The sequence below is a fragment of the Anser anser genome (genome assembly GCF_964211835.1).
Source record: "Anser anser genome assembly, chromosome: 8".
NCBI classification, from domain to species: Eukaryota; Metazoa; Chordata; class Aves; order Anseriformes; family Anatidae; genus Anser; species Anser anser.
The window spans coordinates 28,417,615-28,444,612 of record NC_139728.1 but is presented as its reverse complement, the minus strand read 5'-3'; the positions used below and the strand labels follow the sequence as shown (position 1 = coordinate 28,444,612).

General features: G+C 43.6%; 1 protein-coding gene across 5 annotated transcripts in view; it reads right to left on the bottom strand.

The window, feature by feature from the left end:
- Positions 1-26,998, bottom strand: part of FGGY (FGGY carbohydrate kinase domain containing) — a 305,857-nt gene that overhangs the window by 215,039 nt on the left and 63,820 nt on the right. For all 5 annotated transcript variants that reach the window (XM_083847626.1, XM_083847610.1, XM_083847628.1 and 2 more), the window contains one exon: positions 12,909-12,973. The gene's annotated coding sequence lies outside the window, so the exon portion shown is untranslated. The remainder of the gene's footprint in view (positions 1-12,908; positions 12,974-26,998) is intronic.

Sequence of the window (26,998 nt, the reverse complement as noted above, 5' to 3'; positions counted from 1 at the left end):
TGAAGAACCACCGAATGTAACATTTTTCAAACAATTGCTTATCAACTACTGTCTTTTCTGATGAAAGTGGACTTTAATTCTTGTTATTCCTCTTAGTCCTGCAGAGGTTATCTTAGCTCATGCATCAACAACAAAAAGCCCCTCTAATTACAGGGTAAATGGAAACAGCGGTCATATATTCTCACTGTAGCCCGTATCTCAGTGACATTCACATTCTGAATCACAGTTTGATTCAAGGCAAGAAATTCAATTTTTACTGCTGGAAATTCTTCAATATTCTTTATCACCTGAGCACATGAAACAGAGAAGCTATAGTATGAATTTGTCCAGAACTTGATGTGCTTAACAAATAGCACGTTGTTTAATGACTTTATTCCCAACACCTACATGTTTTGTTCCTGTTACTTGTACAGCTGTCACGTATGACAAAGAGGCTAATTCTTCAGCTGAGGAGGGAGAAGGAGAGGGAGCAGCTTACGGACTCTTAAGCACGTCTTTTATTTTTTTTTCTGAGAGGCAGATAGAGAAATAGCAATATGGGGCTCCATACCAACCATGTCTCGGTGACTTCTTTTAAACTTGTTTAGCCTATAATTGAAGGATAATTTCTCCGATTGCCAACTCTGCCAGCTCACGCTGACATCAGAAAACCCAACAGTTCTTTCTGGCTCACATTTCATCACCAGTAAAGAATTCTGCAAACTAAATTTTCCTCTGTGTGCATGAGTATGGTCCTGAAAATTATGGCCTTGGTTATATCTGCGCAATCCCCAATACCCTGCAAAATCTTTGTGGTCCATACATACCCCACCAGTCACTGCATATGCACCAGAGCCCTGCTTTCTGCCCTGCCCATAGAGCTACAGCCCTGCTAGCACTGACGTTGCCGAGCTTTTTTCCAGTCAGTGATTGATGTCTGACGTTCAGAGCTCCCCAGCACATCTCCCAGAGTCAGCTCTCCCGTGGCTGCGTGCGCCTTTGGGGTTTTAGTGGATGGAAGCTGTGCCTGCTTGAAATTAGCATCTTTTGCTCAGAGAAAGCTGCGCTCCCCATCTGCACTGCAATGTGAGTTCAATGGGCACAGACCTACAACCACTTTTATGTGCTTCCTGACTGACCAGGATGAGCTGCGACAGAAACGAGGAACTACTCTAACTCATACGAGACAAATGTCAAGCCTCGAAGGAGCTATTAAAGACCAGCATTTGCTACACACCCCAAACAGTGCATTATACAACACCCAAAAAGAGCTCAGACATAAAAACCCTACAGTCTGTTACGGGACAGGGAGAAAACTTAGCAGACAGAATGATGTGTTGTCTTTTCTGAAGTCATCTCTTACATTGAAAAATCTATTTAAAACCAATAAAACCTCAGTTTTACTTTGGTCATGCTTCTTAAGTGACTGATCTTGCCACAGTTCAGATTCCCATGGTATAGTTAAAGAGACCAGAAGTGACAGAGAAAACAAAATTTATCCAAGTGTTATACACAGAAGTATTTGGCATAAGAATTCTTCTAAAAACTTCTGTTTGAACAAACTGACATTGCAGACTTTTTCACTTGGATTTCAGACAGAGGCTCGCAAAACTTAGAGTAACAAACATTTTAGTTCTCACTCAAATCAGAGGGTGACTCAGCACTGCAAGGAAAAGCTAGACTAAATGTTGTGAAGTTTTGTTGAAGCCAGACAAGGAGTGAGCAAGCAGGAGTCCAACTTGGAAGCAGACAGAGTTTGCATCAAGGGAAAACTTTACTGATTATATTTTGGAGGGGGTTGTCACAGGGCTGTCTCGCTGCAAAGCCCAATCCCACGTTTATATTGAAACCAGTGTCAAATAATTCCCTTCTGGGTATAAAACCACTGAGAAGAATTCCAGGAAGCCCTTCCTTGCCCAGGAAGCTATTTCAAAGTCCCCAAATACACGAGAAGAAAATAACTTTCCTTCCAGGTTTCTCAATCACAGGCACCTCTCTCTGGCTCCGGGACGACCCTAGCACTATTTTCAGACTTCTCGTCTTTCACCCGTATCCACAAGACAGCTGGCCCCGATGATCTGAGCGGCCCAGGCTCTACTTGCCTCCAGCCTGGGATAACTTGTCCTGCTCACAGATACTGTTTCTTGAGAGCGAGCCCCGAGATAACCTGCACACGCAGATAACCTCTGGTCGCCTTCCTGCATCTCCTGACAGATCTGCTGATTTGTCCAGCTTCTGGAGGAGACGCTCCGAAACCAGGGACGAAGGGGTCAGATGGGGGGTATCCGAGATAAGGAAGATTGAAGGGTCTGGGGGAGGGCAGGGGGAAAGGGAGGAGGTTACGCAGGACCTGAGGCTGGAGCTAACTGTAGCCTGAGAGGCTCTGGGGCAGCCTTCCGGAGTGACCTGCACATCCCTCTGACCAACACAGCTGACAAATCTCATTCTTTAGCTTTCTAATCTCCTCAGCTCCTACCCTTTACATGCAAAAGGAGTAGAAATGTTTTTATTTCCTCTGGGTAATTCTAATACAGATAGAGGCAAGGCGCAGTTGTACGAAGCTGCTGCTCCCTGGTCCTGCTTCACACCCAGTCGCTGCTTCACAGATACCAAAACGTGGACACAGCACGGCTGGGAGGAAACGGGGTGTTCCAGATCCGGGCTGGAACCACCGTCAAAGGCTGGAGGTTGGAGCAGCAGCTGGCATAACCCCAAATCTTCAGGAGAAGCCATCAAGGGACACGACTGATGGCTTCCTCTGCCTATTGCAACACATCTGCTTGGGCCGTGATCCCTGGCTAGGATTGGGCAAAAGGAACAAAATGTCGTCCCCTTACCGAGAAATGTCAGTGCACAGCGTGTGCTTCCGAGGGCTGTTACATCTGTGTCCTACCCGTGCTCGCTCCAGAGGTTCCTTTTTCATATCCTGTTCTGATCGCTCTACATTTATCATGAAAATTCATTTCAAGGGCACAGAGAAAATATTTAAAGTTGGTACGCATAAAGATTGTAAAATATGAGAATTTGGGGTGGATTTTAAGAGACTTCGAAGGGAAAAATTTCTCTCAAACATTGTCCTAATGACAGAAGTTGGAACACGTTGCAGAACTCTGCAAACCATGCTTCTTACCTATTGGAAAGAAATGCTTTATTTTCTGAAAAATAGATCTTTTTGCATCTGAAGGCCACGTGTCTGTGTGGACACTGCTCTATATAATTCAGACTAAGCATTTACCTGCAAGCAGTTTTCCAACAAAAGGGATAAGAAAGGTATCCCAACCCAACAGAGCATCGCAGCTGCTGTCTTCAGCACCATGATCCTAACAACAGTGACCACATCAGGACATCGAGGGCAATCTTCAGCGGTCAGACGTGAACAAATCCATGCAACAGAACACTACGTGCAGGTGCTTTGGCTCTGATTTTCATGCTGTAGGCTACAGATGTTTTCACAAATTTATCAGACTTGCAACCAGTTAATAAGCAAGAAGCCCTAAGTAATGTGCTGTAGGAAATACATCTCCCTGAGGGAAATACATTCCCACACCATCTCAAAAGGGAGTGGAAGTCTTCAATGAGTAATATAATAGTCCTACTACAGCCTACTCAAGTTGTCTCTGAGACTACCTATAGCCACTGAGCAAGAACTACAACACAGTTACTACTGGTTTTCAATGCATGAGGTAGAACATTTCTCATTAAAAGACTCTGGTACCAGTTCCTACGTCAAGGTAATCTTCATCGACTAACTGCGTTTCTTATTAGGAGGTGGGCTTTAGGATTCACATGCATTTCCTCTCAGCTTCTCCAAGACAACATGAAAATCTTTTTTTCTTCCAACTGCCAGGATGAGATGTGCCCTAAAAAAATCTGGATTGTTTAAATACCAACATAGGGATTCTCCCAACTGAAGTAAAAAAAAAAGAGGGTAATATATACAGTATGAAATATATATATATCCTTCTGCATCATCAAGTCTTCTTAGAAACTTAGAGAAAACTGTTCGGCGCACACAACAACACTGTCTCTGTTACAGACTTCTTTAAAGGCTGAAGAAAGGGATGTTACGAAAGGGAACTCCTACTGGTGAAGCCAGAAGAGACAGGGCCCTTGTGGTTTCACCTTCATCTCTCCCCCTCCAGGAAGGGTTTGGTCAGTGTCACCAGGATGTTCAGGGGTGCCGCATTCCTGAAGCATAAAAAACTTATTTCACTTCTGGCAGAGAGATCCAAGTGGATGAAGTATCACAGAGTTATTTGTGCCTGCTTATAGCACCTCACAACTCACACAATTTGAAGGCTGAATATGCAAATCAATGCATCTGAGGAACCAAAAAATACAGTTTTCTTGGTCACCAAAAATGCCCTACAGCTTTTGATCTTCATTTATGTCTGTCTATCTACCTCTTAAAAGAAATCTTGAATGTTGCCTATATGTATTGAACTGTTTGAAATTGAAATGTACTGTTAGGAACAGTGAGGAGTTCAAACTTCCCTGAACATGTCCTGAAGGCTTCACATTTATTCAGACAGGAAGGAGCATACCTTTTAAAAGATAAATTGCGTGACTACAGAATCAGATATAATTAATACAGTGTGGCCTCATTCTCCAAGGGAGAAAAAAACGAGAGAGATTATCACCATGAAATACTAGCCACAGATTAGATAGAGTATGAAAGAGAAAGATTAAGGGAGCTCTTGTTCAGATACACATCTTCAGCAGAGTACATTTCACCTAATAAGTCATTTTTGCTCCATCAACCCACCGTTAATCTCTGGTAATGGTGTTCCAAGTTACTGGCTGAGCGTAAATACGTGGAAAATGAATGCACGGTGCAGATCCTGGATACCTGTAGTTGTGACGCTGTTGACACAGCAGAGCTCGGTGTAGTCCTGCTGCAGCCATGCTTCCTGTTTCTATAAACAGATTCTGTTTGAAAAGGGGCTACTATGGGCACACATGTGCAGTTTATAGCTAGTTTTGTGCCAACGTAAATCAAGCCCAGATGCCATCTCAGTGACATAATGTAAGACTTATGCTTAAGGGAGTCCATATACCCAAGTAAGTGGGTTCCAAAGTAATTAATTTGAGGAGTCCACTTACATTTCAATCTCACAACCAGACAGACTGCCTTGTGGTTCTCTTGGTTTTTTACTGTCAGACTCCCCAAATTTCACTCTTCCATTTCCTTCACTTCCTCACCTTTCAGGGTCAGAGCTTAACACAGCAAAGGGAAATGAAACAGAGAAAACCAAAACAAATAAGCTGCGAAGCAGATTAAAGCCATGTTTGACGTTCAGAGGTACATGGCTCCTTTTTCAGCTACAGGTAAGAAGTAGTGATAATTCTGTGTCCACAGCTCCCAGTATAAACATGGTTAAAAAATGGAAGTTTTCTAAATGAATCCTCACTTTTAAAAATGTCACAGCATTTTAAATGAATTCTATTTTATGTTCAAGTCAGCTGAATTCTATTTTTTTTCTTCTTAGAAATGGTTTGGGAAGTAGACAGAAACCTTCCTACACTTCCCTCAACCATTGGTGCTCTGAACGCACAGCCTCTGAAGGGGAAGGTGTTTGCAGGGCGAACCACAGAAATGTTGTGCTTCTGCTTGTTAGAAGGGATGGATCAGCCCACTCTGCTCTGTCTGCCAAATGTCTTCTCCTGAGTGGGATCGAGAGAATTACCATCAGCCCGTGGCTTCTGCAGAATTCCTGCTCTGGCTGTGCCATTAGGCAGCACACCACATGCCGGTCTGCTCTAAGAAACTAACTTGCTGAAGTCAGGGTCCAAATCCTTTTCCGGGAAAATCAGATTATTAACTCTTACTACCTTCAGCAGAGGCTGGATTAAATGTAAGTCAAGAGACATTCATTCAAATGGCTCATTCAACAAAATGGCTCATCCAGAAGCAGATTCAAGAGGAGAGATGTTTTACGGGAGGTAATTAGCTGTTGCTTACCCAGTTTATATATGCTTCCCTGAGTCAGTGGGCATGAGGCCATTTAGCAATTCATGGGATCAACATTAAACCAGGGATTCCCTTGTTTTCATGGCAGAGAAAGCTGGAACAGGTTCACAAAGCCAATACAAAGGTAATAAAAGGTTATTAGCTTGGTCCCACAACATCTCTTCCTATAATATGCTCACACCTCATTGAGGAGGTCAGAGGGATTACAGCATACTTTTGCAAATCCTGGTCTATTGTTACACTGCACGGATTCCATATTCATTCAGGTGATTCTAGTGCAGAATCTGTTTCTATCAGGCAGCCTGTTTCAGTCTGTATGATTTTTATATAACAAAGGACAGTGATAACAAGGATGTTTCCGATGAGATCTCCTCTGGTTCATTTTAAATGTTCAACCTCGCTTTTGGAAAGGATTTCAGCTCTGTTTCTGATTTAGTCCGATGAATGTGCAGCACGTGCCAGGGCTGCCCTAATAGTTAATGGATGTACCTTGAAGAGTTTCTATAAAGGTCATCATTACAGCATAATTGATATATAATAAATGAATATGAGAAGCGAGTAAGAGGTCAGACTTCATGGGCTTGGTGAGAAATGCCCAGAAAAAGAATATGAAAGCAGTATCAGAGTATAAGAAAGCATGACAATGACTAACCTCTCCTGGTGAACAAGTGTTTACATAGCTAAAAGTTTTATTAAACTACTAAGGCCAAAATGAAAGACCCTCACTCCCAAGTGGATTATTGCATTTCTTCTTCTTTCTCATTTTGGCTCCTAGAAAATCACATTTCGGAGAATGATGCCATGGTTTTGAAAACTCTAATACAATTTGCTGAACATCAGTAGCTTTTTCTGCAACAGCTTCAACAGGCATACAACACTTCCATGATTATGAAGATCTGAGGGGGAACCCAACTTTTCTTTTTTTTGGTTACACATGGAATTCTTCTTCTGTGCTTGCCCCGTGTCTGAAGAGATGCAAAGAGAGGGGAAAAATATTGCTAAAGGAGTTATTCAATAAAATAAAAAAGTGCACGTGTGTACTCACACGGAAACAAAGAAAACATGCAGAGTTAAGTTTGTTATAAGAATCTCCTTTATTTTAGAGGAGAAAATGTAATGATTGTATGATTTTAATGTTTATGTAAAGATAATGAACAGGTAGAATAACTGAACAAAGCCATTAAACAAGACTAAACTCTCCAGACACTATTTAACTTAATTAATGCTTACATAGGACTCTTGCTCATGTCTGAAGACAATTCTGCCTTCATAAAAATCAAAATAAATGTTCAGAGTTTTAAAGAGTAGGTCTGTAGCTCAGGGGTGAAACAGAAGTAGCTTTTGGACAAGTCATCCCCAACTTAGAACCAAACACTTCTTCTGCTAGGAGTCAAATGGACGACTCTTCCACCTTGGAGACAAAAGGGTCCTGAAAGAACACGCCCTGCAGTGATCAGCCACATTTAACACAGCAGCAAATGTGGTGAGAGTGGGGAAGTTAAAATGAATGTGCAAGTAGGATAGAAAGAGAGAGTGGGCTTGAGGCTTATCTAAATTTGTTGAGTTTTAGGAAGGGAAATGTCTTCTGTCACATTACGTCTCTTGCCTGCAAGATAATTTTGCAATTTCCAAACTTTTACCAGCCAGAAAGAAAACATTCTACTTCACACATGGTGGTAGGATACCTTATACTAATGAGATGATGTTGTATGCTAGATGAGAGATCTCTCCGGGCTTTCTCATATCTGTGGTTGTAACCACTACCAAAATTTAACAACAACAAAAAAAAAGTAAAAGGAAGCTTGTAAAAGGAATAGTTTAGGCAGCTATTGGCAAATCTGCACATGAGGAAAATTTCCTGCATTTTTCAGGGTTCTCCTGAATTATTCCTGATCCAGGTGATGTTTTGTAGCAATTATTTTAAGATCCAGATACCTTCAAAGACTCCTTAACCAACAGCACGTTCTGGACTCACCACCAAGCTCCTGAGACTCACATGCACGCAGTCCAAAGATGTCTCTCCCAAAATGCAGAGAGGTCCCCAAGGAGGGGCACAGAAAGCGTCCCAGCACCGAGGTGCAGGGAGAAGGGGGACAAGAGTGCAAGGATTTCCCATGTTCTCCCAGTAGGCTGGTGCACACATGGCCCAGGTCTCAGCTCCTGCCACGGATCCTGGCTGAGGAGGTCTGAATCCAGCCTGTCACTCTTGCTTACCCTGCTGCAGGGAGCTGCACCCACCAGACACTGATCCCGTGAGATGTGCTGTGGGAGCCCACCTTCTGCCTACCCCCCAGGAGCCAACTTCTGGCTGCCGAGAAGTCCTCCAGCGAAGAGTGAGGCACAAAGAAAGTGGGAGCAGAGGCTGCAGGGACTCCCAGAAGATGTTCTCTTGGGGAAAGGGGGGCAGGGACCCTAAACTGGTGGTTTTAAAGTTGGAAGAAGAGGTGGAGCGAGTCTTGGAGTATGCAGGAGGACACAGGAAAGAAATCTGGTGAACTGTGGCTATGGATCCTTAGGTCAGTGTAATCAGCAAAGGATCGTGCAGTGAGCCAGGAATGAAATCATGGCTTGAACATGGATTTTGTGCCACCAATAAAGCCCAGCGGGGAGCAGTCATTTAAAGGGTGGGCTCAGCCTGGGTTTTTCATAGTTAGGAGCACACACAGTCATTCTAGCCAGGGAGCTGAAGGGAAATGATTTATGAGGACAGAGCTAAATGCTTATTGCTGGGTTAAACAACAAGTAAGGGCAGACATAACAGTCTACAAATACCCATGGGAGTAAATGTCAAGGAGTTTGAGGAATTATCTTGAAAAGTAAGATAAATTTCCTAAGGCTGAGGTGCACTGGCTTGTGATACACTTGCCCAAACAGCTGGAGTTTTGTTGGTTGTGATTAGCCTGAGCACAGCAAGAGCAAATAAAAGGCAAAGAACAATCCTGCACTGCTGGACAGGTGAAAGGGTTTATTCAAATCTGCCCCACATTCAGGTCGGTTCCACTTCTCCATCACAGCAGAAGGTATCTGCAATGGTAAGCAAGGTATAGGGGTTCAAGACAGCATTCTGGAGATGTGCTGCAACTCCCTTTCCCATCATGATTTTTGTGTCAGCAGCAATTACGAACCTTACTTTATCAAGAAAGTTTCAGGTTGATTGTAGAAATGAAAAAGTCACATAGGTGCTATTGAAAACGAGTAAGCACATACGATCACTCATAGCTAGAAAGACTATCCACCATAGCAGTTTCACTACAATCAACATCAAATTTATGCTACACAGAGGATGTGTTAAAATCATACCCTATTTCATGCCCACTTAAGACCCTGAGATAGCTCTTAAATGGACATGAACTTAACTCTGTGCTGAGCACCTGTGTGAGGGGTGAGAACCAGCCCAAGGTTGTGTTTCCAGGAGAAACGCCGGGGGATGCGCCTGATGCCCCTGCTGGGGCAAAACTGCTGGGGGGGCTAATTGAGAAGGAAACCAAGGGGAAGGGAAGGAATGCAAGGTGAAAAATAAACTGGCTGAAAAAAAAAAAAAAAAGACCTTTGAACTTTAGTTCACAGCATGGCATTGCAACTGGGGCAGGGTCAGGAACTGGAGGTTACAACTAGCAAGGTGGAGATGGAAAATGGGATTGCCTCTGAATTCTTCAGATTGTGAAATAGTCGCCTAGCTCAAGGAAATAAATACAGGCAAAGGGGAGAAAACAGCTCCTACGTACGCAGTCCTGAACTGAGGTTAAGGGGGAGGAGAAAGGAAAACTAAAACAAAGCAAACGCACAGCCACAGGATACAAATGTAACCCTAAGATACCCTGTATCTCCCTCTTTTCTGGAAGATGCCTCTTTCCCAGCCGCTGCAGATCGATTTGTGTGCAGAGAGCGGGCAGTTTCCTTACTTCTTCCTGCCCTGACTGGGGCTCTGGCTCACTAATGTGGGTGTTGCTTACCTCTGGGCTGTCAGGAACGCAATTCATATTTAGCCCCAACTCCTGAAAAACAATCCCAGTGCTGGATGCTCAGTGACAAGAAAGAAGAGACAAACTGTTCCTTGGCCCCTGCGTGTATGAAGAAGGTAAATTCCTTGTGAACGCCCAAAAAGCTCTATCAGACGTACTATTTTTCAGAAAAAAAATCCTCTTTTTTTTTCAGAGGAGCCACACGATTGATTCCTGTGGCAAGGGGGGCCTGAGCAAAACTCAGGGAAGCTGGGGAGGAATTTCTTTTGGCTGAGCATCATGAGGTGGTTCAGTTGATGGCTACGTGGTTTCAGTGCATGCACAGGACAAAAGGCATTGCTGACTTGCAATCTGTCTCCCTTCCTAAGGCTAGGAAAGCGCTGACCATCCTAGAGGAAAGTTCACTCAGAGTCATAACAACATTTCAAAGCGTTTTTCCAAAAGAGCATTCGAGTACAAAGAACCAAAATCAAGGAAAACCAAACCAAAGCCAAGGAACCCACCTCCAGCTCCCTACCATTTCTGTCAAAGGTTTACGAGAGGCAGGAAAAAAATTATTGAGGAAGAAGAGCCTTGTAATTAAATCCTTAACCTGAGATTCAGGTTCTTCTTCTCACCATAGCTTAATGCCCATAAAGCATTCACAACAGGAGGTGCCTTATATGTGTGCAAACACGACGTTGCTTAAAGGTACACGATAGACTCCAAAGGTTTGTAGTCCTGTAGGCACACTGTCAGGAGGCTACAGAGGGAACAGCTGACTGACTGTGCAGTGGCATTGTTCCCGTGATAAATATATGTAAGAAAATTCAGTCAGTGTCATGGCATGCAAACTTGTGCCAGGGAGAGATTTTGAGTCTATTGTGTCCATCTCCGTGTTGAAGATGGAAAGTGTGTTCCCCCTTCCAGACTTGTATGGGGCTTTTTTTTCCCCAAGCTTTTCAGAAGAGCAGGAAGCTAAACCTTTACCTGAACAGAGCCCCACAGATCATAAACTTTGACTCTCCCAAAGATGCATTTTCCCTCTTACAGTAAGCTCCAATGAGCAAAACACCTTCTGCTTTTTCCTTTGGTTTCATTAGTTTTGTGGTGTGTCACAACACATCGCACTAATTCCCAAGGTAGGAAACAAAAAGAAGAAAAGAATCTGTTCTGTGAATCTTTACTTTTGTCTGGAATCCTTTTCTGGATGTTTATGGCATCCCATAAAGCTGCTGAAACATGCCTGCTGTATTTTTAATTGTCATTTTAAATGCCAAAACCCAGAAGTCTTGCTTATATTGTATGTGAACAGTGTCTGCTTATGTTCAAACCCTCAGGCGCTTTAAATAACTCTACTGTACACAGAGAACGTTGTTCATTTTGTTTTTACAATTTCTGCCTGTGTAGAAGGAGCTATAATGTCCTGAGAACATAAATGTATGTTCATAACCAAGGAGCGAGATCACAGCTGGAATCTACCTGAGCCTTGGATCATATTTCAGCAGTGGCAAGAAGCGAAAGAGCAGCTTATTTCTCTGTTTAATTTACAAGAGCTACAACTGGAACAGCACATACTAGACTCACTGATGTAACGCACAGGTGAGTGTGTGTTACAGGTCCACCTCTGTGCCCGATCCCTCGGGAATATCAGGCTGTTTCAGCCAGACTTCAGAGCCGTTACTGCTATAGCCCAAGAGGAACCTGGTCTTAACCCTGGCGGGTTAGTAAAGGTGGCAGCTGCCATAACAGACTTCTGGGCAGCCTACAAATTTGGGGCATTAAATGGGGGTCTTTTGATTGATTCCAGCGTGTTTCATATCAAGTGCCCATTGTTTTGTCTTAAAGAGTAAACCATTACAGAGAATTCATGAGCAAATTTGCTTTTTTCTTTCAAGGATTAAACAGGAGCAGATCATAATTTCCTTTAAATACATCTATTATTCATCAGGATTCAATAAGTTTTATTATGGGCTGAGAAACAGCATATATATCTTTATACTCAGTTCCAATCTGCTCCCTACTTGTGTTCTGCAACATACATTTTATGTTTAGAAGTGATTGGCCATGAATGTCACAGGATAATACGTGTTCCCTGAGTAAAGACACAGATGAGGATCTGGCCAATGTTCATTTTTCACGCTAATTTGTTGTAAATAATTTCACATGCAATTTCTCTACTTCCTTTATGTAGGAAAGGAAGCCTTCCTACCTAACCTTCTCTGCAAGTATGTTAGCATAGTGTGGCTTGCAGAAAGCTGACATGTAGTATTTATGAGCGGAGAGGAAGTAAATTAATTTCAGTGTTTGATTCAACATTGGAGAAAAGCTTTTTGCAGTATTCATTTACCCACAGAAATAAGAGAAGGTAGTCTCTCCTCTAGTCCAGCCGTGTTACTAGGGTAGGAAAATTCCGGAGTTAGGACGACAGACAAAGGGTTAAAGAAAGAGAAGCTTCCTTTCCCAGCGTGCATCCCATATAGCTCTCCTGTAATAGCCACCATTATTTGTAACATGCGCAGTAGGGGAATATAGGTGGAGAAATGAAGCCATACATGTAAGGTAAACGCCCTTTTTTTTAAGCATCCACCGTTTTTGTAATGATATGTACAAGGGTCATTTGGGGATTTCCTTCCCTTGAAGTCTGGGTTTCCTGAGAGGAAGGAGAGCTGAAATACAGGAATAAGTGGCTGCACACCATGTCCAGCAGGGTAGGAGACCTTCCTTATTGACACAGGTTTAGGAACCACATCTGAATCTCCAAACTTCCTGATGTTCTCCCTTTGAAAGGAGGGATGATGGGGAAGGAGATGGGTGGGGAAGGTGAAGAGGTGGTTCTGTCCTTTTAAAGGCCTTTCAGGCCCAGCAAAACGGCTCCCATACTCTTAAACCTACCATAAAAAGTAGGTTGCAATACAAGTGGGAAATACAAGGAAATGTTTCAGCTAATAAAATGTGCTGGACTGGCACCAAACTTCTGCTTAAAAAGCTGTTTGTAATAAACAATGATTACTTACAGTGTCATTGCAAGATCATTAGAGGACTCAGAGATCGAAGGGTACCTGGTTCTTCTGGCTGAGACCTGGAAAACACAGTGTCACATATCAGCAAACACCAACAGCAAACAACGTGTTTTTTACGAGGCCTGTTAGAACAGGAGGAAATGCTCAAAACCAGACTGCTGGGCCATCCTGTGACCTAATCCAGGCCAGAGAGAAGAAAATCTGCCCTGTTCACCAGTCCACCGCTGATATAAGAGAAAAAAATAAATTCACTCAGCATCATCAGGTTGTCTGGGTTGTGTTGCAGATTGCTTTTAGGCCTCTGAAAGGGTTAATGGGACCCCAGAGATAATAAATACATTATGCAGCTGTGTAGGTGCTAAGAAGATGAATATAGGTTGATTTTTACGAACTTAACCTATGCAGAGTGAGTCATAATTTGCACCTTGCGTCATTCAATAAGTGGGTCTTTAGAAAATCAGCCGGCTGTGAATGGGCTGCCAGCTCCCAAGCACCAAGGGCCCGGCTCTCCTGCCCACAGGCCGCCCGTCGGAGGGAGCAGAAATGCTATTCTCCATCTTACGACGTGACGGCAACAATGGGAGCCAAACAAACAATGACATGTTTGTGGGTTTGCTGCATCTATCTTAAAAGGTCAAAAGGTTTTGGCTGAAACAAATGCTTTTATATCATGAACGATTCATTCTTAATCATAAATGTGCATTATTCTCATCGTAACTGCTGTGTGCCTTGTAACATTGTTTCCTGATTCAATTATGCCTCACAGCATCTTTTTAATTAATACCTTCATTAGGAAAACCTTGAAGGTTTAGATAAATAAGATTTGCTTTTTTTGCATTTCAACCGTAAGCTTCAGCATGAAGGAAATCTCTCTATTTTGTAGTCACCCGGGGAAAAAAGAGCAAGTAGAGGAGGTCTACATGCTCACAAGGATCTCTGCACTGAGGAGACAGAATAATCATCTTTTGTTGAATACGAAAATAATGAAAAACAAAGTAAACAACACCCTTTTGTTCTGCGTAAGAAAGGCAGGGCTTTAATAGTCTTTAAACGAGATAGAAAATTTCCATCCAAATGGAACCATGGAGTAGGTAGACACGTTACAACGTTTTGGAGCTCAGTGATTAAATTTAATACTGTGCCAAACAGTGATTAGCTGATGAAGGGCATTCGTAAATGGGATAGAAACAAGGGAAGTGTTGCTCCAGTATAACATCGGGCCTCCAGTACAGCTTGGTGCTCAGCTTTCTACTTTAATAACAGGGTCAGATGAAAAAAAAAAGTTTAATTTGATTTATTTCCCTAAGGAAACTCGGTGGAATTGTAAACACAGGCTGACTGGTACATATTACTAAAACTTCAGCTTCAGGGTCAGACCCAAGAAAAGGGCTTAGGTACCTACTGAAGCGCAGCAATTTACCCTTTTCTTCAGCATTTTTCCAGCTCGCTAACTCAATCCCCCTGCTCAGAGTACTGGTTCCTACGAATCCCATTACTAGACACTGAACTCTCCCAACACACTGTGCAGGCAAAGTAGCATCCTAATTAAAGCTTCTGAATCCCAGCCTCAGAGCTGGGGGGCTGTGTCCTTTATGGATCTTTCCCTTAGTGCATTACAATCCTCTGCTGAGCCCAGCGCGACATATTGTCCTTAACACTGTAGATACGTGGCTAATGATCCTGGAGAATAGGAGCATAAATCCTTTTTAACTTAGCTCTATTCTCTCCTAAGCCTGTCCAACCCAGCAAGCATGCGGTGCGCGGAGAAGTCAGCAGCTATACATGAGCCCTGTGCACACAGAAAGATCAGGTCTGTTTCAGCAAACAGTCTCTGGTTTGGCAGAAGAGGACAAGCAAGATCGTCCCCCAGTTCCATAAAATGAGAAATGGCTCCCTGACGTCTGAGAAGTGACCTCTGAAGGAAATAAAAATTTCACTTCCATTTCTGCTAAATGCACTGCTCCAGCCCACACCAGTGTCTGAAGTATCGGTACCTGAAGTCTCATATACACCAAAAACACAACCAGAATTATTTTGGACCAGATTCTGTTCCTTGCTACATTAGTACAAGTCTGCTGGTTTTTCATGGACTTTCTCCAATGATATTCTGGTGTACGCAAGACCAGAATCTTATTTTGGTGAGAATTCACAGCGTTATGCTACTGCTCAGCATCGGTGCGGGCCACGGATTCTGGTGCAATCTCATCTATGTGGAAGAGAATTCAGAGTTAAGAATTACTGTAATAGCAATAGATTCTTAAAAATGATAACTTGTACATAATGTCTCAGGAACCACGCTTCAAATTTTAAACCCATTAATTAATTAGCAATAATTAATCACTATGCATGTTATGTGGGCTAAGTTAGCTGCAGCTATCATTACAAAAGATAAAAAAGTCTAGCAAAAACTCTCGCGGAGTCTCTATTTAGCACTTGAAATGAATGGTTGTGTAAGGCTCCTATCAGTATCCCCCATCACAGGCAACTTCCCTGCCTGCCAGAGAGCCCGGGAGCTTTTCTCGTCAGCGGGAGAAGTGAGTGATTTGCACCTTAGAAAAGTTTCAGGCTTATTTTTACGTATGATTTGTGTCCCAGGTGGTGGTACGAGGTAAATCCTAGAGGCTTTCTCCGCAACGATCGCATGCCAAGAAGTGGAGCAGCTTACTGGAACAGCAGCAGCTTCTGATGTCTTTGAAAGGACAGTTTTAACTAGAAAGGCACAATATTTTATTGTACGTGAAGCTAAGCTAGACCATTTTGGCAAAGAGTCTGTCTGCCTACCAAGGGTGGGGTAGGTATTTACCATCTATCTAATGACTTCCTACTGCAAGTGGGTCAGGTAATCCAAATAACTAGCCAAAACTGCCTTTGGTCGAGTCTGGCAGAAGTCTCGCCTGTAAGTAAATACGTCCCCCTGCTACGGCGTGCACAACCTCCGTCATGTGATGTCTCAGCCGTTTCCTGGTACTGCCCCTCCAACAAACACTTCACTTTATCTCCCTCCGATTGTAACATCGGCAGTTTCACCACCGAGGCTGCTGCTGCTGCTGCACTTTCTAGTGTCAATGGCCCGCTGTGAACTGGAAAAATACCTACTGAAAAAAAACAGTCGAGCTCTTGAGTGACACCAAAGGCTCCTCCTTTCTCTGCTTTATTGTAGCACGCCAGGCAATCATGCGGTTTGTCAGCTCTGCTTGTCCTGCTCCAAACCGAATGCCTCCGAAACCAGCCTGCACAAATTGTCCGGTTTTAAACCAAAACTGCAGCAAAAGATCCGCTTGCTGCATGTGATCGGTGTGCTGCATGGCTTTCCCTCATCCTCAGCCTGGATGCCTGATGTCCAAACGCGTGGGCTGTGTTTGTTCTGGCACTTGGAGTGGGGTAAAAGGCAGCATGTGTGTGTGGTGGGGTGGTAAATCCCAAACTCAGCAAGGGTTCAGAGGGGCTGCCTTGCACAATGGCAAGAAATAATTCATTTCTGGTTGAAATGCTAAAAAAAGTAAGCAACTTGGATGGTAAGAAATGACTACTAGCTCCTACCCAGCTCCCACACTCACGGATGGAGCAGGCAGACCAGTCCAGAGGCAAATCTCACCTCTGCACCGAGCAGAGGCACCAGCCTGCAACAGCCCCGGGGAGAGCTGCTGGGAAAGGACGTATGGTTCTTGAAAAGATCCTACAAGTATTCAGAACACAGCTGTTTGCCAAAAACAGAACAGTAGGTCTTTGTTAACCATAAACATTTTAGGCGATGTTGTTCAAAAATTTTGCCCCGGTTCACTAAATTGTCTAGCTCTGAAAGCGTGTGAAAATTTTGACAAGCTTTGCAGTAACAACTCCTGCTAAGCAAGTCCAAATTATTCCAGCAGACTACAGCTGAACAACAAAAAGAGAGGTCCTGAGGAGCGAGGAGATCCTCCATATACGAATCAGCATGACCAAGAGATGCTACCATGTTTCAGAACTCAGTCCTTCACTGGAAAGCAAGTCAGAAGAACAAGAAGATGCTCACAGACTCCAGTGGGCTCTGGATTAAACTGATGCCTTCCAGGGAACAGCTTAATAAATCCTGGCAGTTTAGAGCTGCCCCCTTTAAACTAAATTTCTGAAAATGAACAGGTTACTTCATAGATTAACCATGTTAACTTATAAAAGTTTTTGCTGTTCTCCTTGCAAAACAAGCACGCTCCTGTAAAGGATGAGTGAATGCCAATATTATTGCTAAATGTATTTGAAAATTAATACTGCAACTGCGTGTCATTTAAAATACCCTGTTTTGATCTTCACAAGGTTACCCCATTTGCTTTGCCTCATAAAATAAACCACAAACACAATACTGAATGAGTCAGAACACAAAGCTGACTCCAAGGGAAGGGATAAATACCTCCAGAGGCCAGCAGACAGGAGGCATGGAGCAAAGTTAAAGGCGCAGCAGTGCGTGGTAACAGGTGAATGAAGAGGGGCTGGGGTGAGCGGAGAACGTTTTTATGTAAAAACTTCTTTTTTCAAGCTCCTGCATCTCCCGACAAGGCAAAGGAGTCTTGCAGGGTCTGGAGCACTTGATGGAGGGACCAGCGGCTGAACTGGAAGCCGTGAGCTACCAGATGCAAACTCAGAGGGGGAAGGTGGCCCACAGGCTCCGACAGCTTTTGGAAAGAGTTTCCAACAGGTTCATACAAGAAGCCCTTTCAAAAACGCTCCATAAAATGCACCTGAAGAAAGACCGTTAGGAGGAGGTTCGGCTTCGTTCTGCTCTCTTCTGTTTAGCTCAGGTGTTCTTTCACACACAGAAACACATGCACAGACTTAGCACACCACACAATGCCTCGCTAAAGTCATCAAACAGTGGTTATAACTTCATCCAAGATCAACAAGATCTTTTTTCCACAAGCAATCCTTTGTGTTTGGGAAGCCTTTGCCCTGAATTTTATTGTCTCCCCATCAAGCAGCAGGTGCTCTGCACTCAAACTTGAGCTATTTAAGGGCAACCTGCATAACAGCTTCTCAAGCTGGCATGTAATCCTAAATAGTAGTTAGGGACTGGAATGGGTAAGTTTTATCCAGACAAACAGAAACACTCCCAACAGGAAAAGAAAGGGGGGGGGGGGGAAAGGAAAATGATACCTTTCTTGGTTTCCATTTAGTTTTCTCTACGTTGGCATAATAACTCTCAAAGAAGAGAGTGAGGCTCCCAAAAACAGACACCGTGGTAATCTGACATTATACAGTGGTTGTTCTTAAAACTTTCCAGTTTTGTTTTGGCCAACAACAGTATTTGCTGATTGTATATGTGATATTCTCTCCACTTTCATAGATGGCCATATACTGTTAATACTAAAAGCGTATTATTTAGGGCAATTTGACTTCTACTTTTTTTCCCTGAAGAAAGCACTTTGGGGTAGGAAAATAAAATGAAAAACCTCCCTGTGCTAGATGCCAGATGTGTCATTTTTCACTGTAAAGCCACACCAGAATTTTATAAGTCATGCAACTGCTTATTTGTGTGCCATTCCCGTATCATATTTTTAAAGTCTGTCTCTAGGATCAGTACACTGTATGGCACAAAATGTGGTGTTTCTCAATACAAGAGCATTGTATGTATGCTGTTTTTTGCCCAGATGGGCAGAACCACGCTCCCAGTTTATTTTGTCACCCAGGAAAGGCTTCTGGATTTCTACAAATTCATAAAAACCAGAAGAGACTGCTCCTGTTCTTCACTACTGAAGGTCTTGAAAAAGACTTTAGCCAGACTCAGAGGATGTGGGAAAGGTGTCAGTGCCTCAAAGCCCATTTGGATGAGGAAACAGAGAGGAAATGCACTCTGAGAGAACAAAAGGGACACAAACGCTGTCAGAGGGACCCTGTCCCAATTCCCACTGAGGGAGGGGAAAGCACTGACCTCACCTCCCTGATCCTTCTGCCTAAAAACCCTTTCAAAACTGCAGAATCTAAGTAACCCTGACTCAGGCATCTACAGCAGAACATCAACCAAAGACAAAAAAAATCCCTTGGAGTTTTGTATATGCCTCCAGTAACAGGCACTGGACTGCAAGGAAGAATGCAGTGCTTTTCCTTGTCTGCGGAAGGGTGAGCAATAGCCTCCCATCGCAGCGCCACCACAGCACCTCCACCCACAGAGGCAGAGGGCACAGGGTGGCGTGTAGTACAGAAAGTAAGTCTAGTCCCAAGGGGTTTGTTAGCTTGGGATCACCTACACAAGTAGCGTTGTTGGAAAGAAGTCTTCTAGTCAACAAATGCGTGGAAGCCCTCACGATCTCCTCGATGTATAAAGTCATACTCACTCACTGAGATGCTGTGATGTTACTCAAGAGTGAAATACATCCCTGCATAAGTGCTAAATTTCCAGGCAATGATGGAATTGTATTCTTCAGGAGACCGTGACTTTACTGTAAGTGCCATCGTTTCTGCTACTGCCATGTTTCAGTCAGCATAAGAACAAAACTCTTACCTCTTGTGCACTCTCTTTTCCCCCTGTGCCAATATAGAAGTACTGGCACTGAGTTGCTATTATATTAAATCATAACTATTGATATTTATGGAGTTTGTGAATACATGAGACATGCTCGTAGGCACTGCCAGCTGTGAAACAAGAAAGGCTGTGTCATCGGGAGCACGTCAAACCCAGGACTGGACAACCACAGAATGGCAGCTAGGCCACGGCATCACGGATCCGCAGGCAGATGGACAGTGTCTTCCCACGTACAACGGGACATTTACAAGTCTACACAGATCTCTGCACGTGGACTGTCTCTGAATGCACCAGGAAAGGCATCTCTGGTGCACTAGCAGCTGGTGGCAGAGGAGGTGGCAGCTCGTGTCGCTCAGCGCCTGGCCAGGCCTGCCAGACAGGCCAGGGGTCAGCAGGTGCAGAGCCGTGCTCTTTGAAGCCTTCCTCGGTATCAGTTGTGCAACAGGTTATCGGCGTGGGTTGCTTCCGTATACGGTCACGACCCGTAAGAGTGGAAAAACTTGTTTTGTAGTAGTAGAGGGTTTTTCCTGAACTGAATAATGTTTAACGATAACCTGAAGTTGCTGGAGCTGCTCTGGATTAACATTAGCAGAGGTGAGATCTGTAACCTTCTTTCATCTACCGCAATCCAGAAAATCAGTGCCTGTTCGTTTTTGTATTCACTCCGTGTTTACACCAGAAACTCAGAACTGGTTTTCTGGATCCCTCGATCCTCCAGACAGAGAAATTTGACAATTTCTCAAACCACAGGAAACTTAAAAATAGCACTTGTTCCAGCACACTTACACACTGTTGTTCTTGAGATCTGGGTTAGAAAATACTTAAGCCTCTAAACGAGAAAGGCCTGAAGAGAAGTGTCTCTGTTACTAAATTCTTTATTTAAACAATTAACTCTGTGAGTAGAAGAGCTACAGAAGCTGGATTTGTTATTGATCTTGTTCCTCGAGACTTAATTCCTGCATGGATTCCCCAGTTGTCTAAGAAGTGTTTCACGTCTACTGCAATCATCCCCCGTGGAGAGAGGAAGGCACAAGTGGGAGACACAAACTGGGCCACCGCACTGTATTTGACTTCTTATTTTCACACAACACAGAGGACTTTATTTTCAACACCTCTGCCCTTCTAATTTGATTGAAACTGAAGAACAAGTTGGCAAGTTACTGGAAGAGAAGTTCAGATGTTTCTTTAGCAAACCATGCTGCATAATTCTCTCTGCCCCTCACGCTTTATGGTGGGGCTAACAATATTGCTTCCCCAGGAAGAGAGGACTCTGATAGACTACCGTCAAGTCAATTCACAGCTCCAGATTTGGACTCGGATGGATGCTACTACGGAGTGCTCCTCCCTAGTAAATACGCCTGCCAAAGTGTTTTATTAGCCCACACAGCTACTGCAGCTGTCTCTTTTCTCCCTACCTGAGCACACTTGCATTTAAGGATCTTCCTTGCCAGCAAAATTAGAGACATTACATGTTCCAGCAGTGAGGGTTTGGAGCGTCTAATAAAACGAAGAAAGAAAAGCAATAGATGTGTCACCTTAATCCACTGTAGGGACCTATACTTATTTAATATGCATTTGCCCATTTTAAGCAGTCTCTCAGTATTATACACTTCTCTTCTTGTCCCTTTTACACTTCATCAGCAGTATTTCAACAACTAAAGGGGATAATTTTCACTGCAAAGAACAGTATTTTCAATTATAGTTTGATTCTGAAAGAGCCTACAGCATTCGAACTGAGTAATTCTTCATAATTCTTTTTAAGTACAGACTATTAAGGAAGGTCTGTAAGTGTCAGGCCACAATCTACAGCAAGTGAAGAGGTAGTGATGTTTCATTTCCACTGTAGGTGGATCAGTACGTGCTTGGGAGTAGATCTGCTATCTTTTGGGAATGTTTCCAGTTAACTCCATTCTAACCACATTTGCTTTGCTTGGTTCTGCTTCAGGAACTGAAACTAGCCTGGCTCCAGCATTAAATAACTGAGCAGGAAATAGCAGAAGGTTTACCATATACAGGCTGGGCAGGGGCGGAGCGATGCACTGAACTAAAAATACAGCGAAGATTGGGTTTGGGAGATTCAGATTGGTTCCATTCTAATTAGGAAACACTCAAGCTCCCAGTACTGGTGATTAAGTTATTTTCATTGAAAACACATTCACGTATTCAAATATCACCATGCTTCAGAAAGGGAAGTATTGAGACATCAAAGCATAATGCCCCCAGATGAGGACCCATGCAAAAGCACATTCTGCACTTTGTCAATTTATCTCCAATCCCTTCTACAGCCAGGGTGTCTCCCCCTGCCCCATCCCATGCACAAGTAAGGGGGTTAGGTGACATTTTTAGCTGAGCCTCAGAAAATTCAGCAATAATGCTAACCTGATAGGAAGTTTAATCATGGGAAGGGATAGTATTTATTTTGAAATTGGGGAAAATATAAGAATAGCCTCAAACACTCAGATAGAAAGTGGCAAGCAAAATATAATGCTGCAAATAAAATTAAAAAATTAAAATTTGAAGAGTTTGGCATGGGAGTAGTTGCAAACCAAGTCCCAAGTCATTAGCAGGAGAGAATTAAATACCAAATTATTCTTATAGTCAAGACTTCAAATCCTTCAAACTACTGTCCAATCAATTAACTTGATATAAAGAATGAGCAAAAGATTTTTGTGTGTGTGTGCCCATAGCTATGGCCGATATACACTAAAGTAGCATCAGCACAACCAGTGAATCAAGGCAAAGCAAGCAGAAATGAAATCCAGTTCCAGACTTGGGTAGCAAATTTTGGGTCTAGGTTTGACCCTATGTTATTCTTTGAACAATAAATACGTTACTGTCTCCCAGTCACATTCTGGAAGAAGGAATCCTACCCCAGATCTTAACTGGACTGCAAAAATAAAATCTAGACAGCTCATTTATTGATACTGTGCAATATCCAAACAAGTAATTTTATTGCTATTAAGCAAAATATAACAGCTGGAAAAATAAACCTCAAGCTGTCATTGAGAGTTCAGCTGCAGAGAAAGTGAAATGGTTGAAACAAACAGCAAGAACGCTTCACAAGGAACGCCAAGAATGGGGTGAGCCCCAGTTGCTCTGATTCCTGGCAGATCGATGTGGCTGTTTGCTTTGGTGGTTGCAGAGATAGGAAGTCGTGTGGGAAAATGCCCCCGTGGAAGTAAAGCTGCATGGTATCTAACCTGTTAGGAAAGAAAACTATGGGAAAAAGTATTTTTGGGGAAGAACAAGGCACGCAAGCCTGCTCCACTATGCTTGCTAACTTCAGAGGAAAACAGGAGCAGAGACGTTAATATTAACACAGGGGTCTCCCCAGCCTGGAAAAAAATAAAAATAAAAAGGCAAAGAAAAGAGTGCCTGTCCAAGAAAGTTACTCCTATCATTATAAGCCTTTCCAGTTCTATTTAAAGACAGCAAAGGAGCCAACAGGAGAAGCTGTGTTTTGCAGCTCCACATAAACACCCGCAGATAAGGGTGGTACCAGGTGTCAGCTAGCCCTGCAAAGTCACTGAAATGTCAAGGATTGTTTTTCCTCTACTCCCTTTCTCTTTCCTCTGACTGGGAACTGCCAATGTTTATTTAAAAGATATCCCTTGTATTTGGCAAGAATGCCAGCGGGGCAGACGTTAATGGATTATTATTTGGAGCTGGAAGCCTGCCAAGGTGATAAGGATAGCCTGCCTACCCAAAGGCCCAAAGCCGTGCCATTAGCAGTGGGAGTCAGAAATGAAATCGTCCTGCCAGATGCTTTGTTATACCGACTGCAGCAGAGACTTTAAAACCGAGCTGCCTCCAATTTCTATTTGATCTGACCTATAAGAATAATTAAATAAGCGAGGAGACAGACACAGGCTGCAATGGGGGACTAACCCAGCTGTAAGCCCCCAGTCTGATTCTTCTCTTCTGCAGAGGCGTGAAGAATTCGCTCAAACCACCGTGAAGCCGCTGCAAATATTTCTGTTCACTTCTCTGCCCTTGAACTAGAGCTCAGCCTGGAAGCCCTGAACCCAACAGCTAAAAGCAGAGCTAGTGAGAGACCTCACTGTACAGCCTCAACAGCAAAATGACAACAAACCTGTGCCCCATCTCCAGCTCTGCCCTGAACAGGAGGAGCGTGTCTCCTTCTAGCTGTTCCCCCAGCAAAATGGTTAATGCCAGCACCCCCCGAGAAGGCAAGCCTGAAGGAATGTGATATTTTGTGTCTGAGATATATTTAGATTAACATTGTTTACTATTAATCTTCTCTGCAAAGCTCTTTCTTTCCCAACAGACGAAAAACCGACCAGTATCGCTCCACCCTTGTTATCATGTTTGGAGGACGACCTTTTCCGTGGCCCATCAGGCAGCCTGCACTGTAATTAAGGTGCTTATAATACAATTTAGTAAAGGCAGGAGCTGGGGCACAGTAGCATTTACTGCTGTGATTGAAAGCCTTAAAGGTTATGTGGAATTTACCAAGTAGTAATTTTATCTGTTTGGAGCTGGCAAAAAAAAGAAACTTTGTGCTCATTTGAGAAGCTGGTCTGCCACTAATGAAGTCGAAGTAAATAGGGCAGCTTTCCTGCTTCTCATGAATGCCTGCAATGAAGTGTTACCCCAGACAGGTGTTTGCTCCTAAAAGAAAACACACATAAAGATCTACTTACTTTTTTTTTCCCTCTGGGGTTCTTTTTTCTCACCTTAAATATGCCTAAACCAACCCTACAGGTTCACACACGGCTGCCCCAGGGAGGGCACACAGCCCCCCTTTGCTGGTGACCTCTCCTGGCTCTGCTGTGGACCCCAGGAAAGCAAGGTTCAGACCGTGGCAGCACCCCATGCAGACCAGTCAGTCACATTCTTACCGGGGGTGATGGCAAAGGAAATTAAGCACCAAAATAAAAATAAGTTTCTGTACTCTCTTCTGACATTTCACTGTGCCTCTGTGCAACTGCTCATGAGGTTTTTAAGCAGGTTTGTTCTCGGAAACAGGATTCCACGAGCAGCACAAAATTCAGACATCTGGAGTTGTAGAGCCATCCTCAGTACCAGGGCAGTCATAAGGAAAGTGTCAAGTATACAAGTCAAGAGAGAATTAATCTAACAGCAAACCTGGGGTCTGGAAGTTGGTCTGACTTTTCTGTCTGCTTTTCGTAATGTGCTAGTATTGCAGACATTTGAGACTTGCTCTGTAACTAAGGCAGCACAGCACAGCTGATTCTGAACAACTCTGCCCTCTCCCTACGAACTATCTGAAAGAAAAATAAAAAAGGGGAAAAAAAACCACAACAACACTTTTTTTCATCTGATATTCCTGTGCAGTTTCTACACGGGAAGATATACTTCCACGTGTGGTTGCACAGACTAGTCTTTCTGATGGAGGTATCAAGAATTAAACAAGACTGAAGTTAACCTACCTTCTGAAAGTTATTTACATTTTAAGATCAATGCCTGATCTGTAATACATAATTTAACAAGCTCTGGATTTATCTTACTCCATAGTCCTCGAGGAGCATCTTCACAACAGGAAGCTGATAATTGCTGAAACTCTACCAGATTGTCAAGGGTGAAAGTTATTAAATCCTTGGACATAACTCTATATTAGCATCAACTCCTGTGGTTATCATTTAATATGGAGGATGTTTGGTGTCTGAGTCCCTTAAGAAGGGTAAGTCAGCCATGCATGCAGCACATGGGGTCTCCAGTCCGTGATGGCACAGGCAAAACAGTCTGCAGAGGAACAAAGCGCTGCTACAAAGAAGGATAAACTCAGTCCTGCAAGCCCCATGCATTATTGTTTCTTTACCATTCACTAGGAAACAAAGATTGTGTTTCTCAGCAGCAGTTTTGCCATTACAAACAGCAATCTGATTCCATGGTATCACAGCTTATTCCTAGCACTAGGAGTGGGTGCACCAAGGAAGGACAGATGGAGGCTGTGCCACAATCAACATTCACTAGGGTGTCTGTCCTCACCCACTCATCTGCCTTCTCATTCCTCTCTGGCTGCGCTGGGACTGCTCCGACCCCACCCCTTAAGCTGTTTCTTCCATGCTGTCTCCTCAGTTGTTTTTCAAGAGCTTTCTTGCTGCCCACATGTGTCTCCTCCTCCTCTTGGATGCTGTGTTTTCTACAGAAGCAACAGATTGCTGTGATGTTGTCCTTTTGATCTAATGAGAAACACTCCTACAACAATGATGTGCATGTGTTTCTTTCCATATTATTTAGCAGCGGGGCTTGGAAGCACACATCCCTCCCAGGGTCCTACTTTTTCTGTAGGGCCTATCCTTATTGCCACTGGTCTCTCGGCTTACTAAGCTTTCTGCCCCCCAGCCCCAAAGCTGCATCCTTTCCTTTTGCTCTCACCGCGCATCCATCAGGGCCCCCATGCTTTACCTGCCCTCCTGCTGCTATTCTTCCCTGAGGTAAAACCTTTTACACATAGCAAGTGTCAAAACGACCTCCATCTCTCTACATCAGATCTCATGTGCAGTGCTCACTGAGTTCCTCTTCATCGTGTATTTGTCCACGGCTTGAGCACACACGGGGCTTTCTGAAGTCAGCCTCAAAAGGCTAGGTGACTTCACGAGGGGCAGAATGGGCTCCAGGGTCACTGCCACAACATCGTGCAACACTCGTCCCTTTTCCCTGCTATCTCACCTCCCATAATAGCTCATCAACAGGATAAGCAGCCTTACATGGATATTCTTTTTCTCACCATCATCTTATACCTGAAGCATAGACTCAAGGATGGATTTAAAACTGCCAATGGTCATTCCTTGTATTGATACAGCCAATTCTAAGATCTCAAAAACCTGTATTCTTACTCAAATAAACTTACCCTTTCAAACCATCCAGGGGAAATGAGAAATGATTGTACTTATCCTACTACAGACAGCGAGGTAGTTACACATCTGCCAAAAAAACAAACCTTGGCATTGGTGGTAAGAGAACCTAGCTCCCAAAATTATTTTCTAAATCACTCGAAGCATCAGCTAACAAATGATCTGACTCTTTGCGCGGTGGTTACTCTCAGGGCAGAAAGCAGCACTGCTTAGCACAAAAGCTAACTCTCACTGATCAGAGGAGGTACCAAAGTGCATTTTCTTAGCAATCAAGGTTGCTTCTATCAAATGGAATTTATCACAATGGACAACATCAATTCTTTGCCTCTCATTCCCTCCAACAATGTAAGATACCTTGGGATCATCAATTTCTTTTTAAAAAACACTCCTTTAAACGTCTCACCTTCTTTGTCAGCACTTTACTGGACCGCATATTTCTCTATAAACTCTTGCCTTTCCAAGTCTCCTGTCCCCCCCACGACAGCACTGGTGGGCCTTTTCTACCTCTGGCAGCGGCACCCTGGGACCACGCACAACTCACTACAATTCCCAGGACCGCAGTTTGAGCCCCATAAAACAGCTCCTTCGCTTCTGGAGGCTTGAAAGACGGCATGCCAAGTGCAGGCTCAGCTCCCCCATGCAGACACCCGACGAGGGCCTGTCACAAACTAGTAAGGGACCTGTCAGCAAGGTGCTGAGCTCCCTGGAAGGAGAAGCAGGTCCGGTCCCGTGTGGGAGATGCTTCACTCACA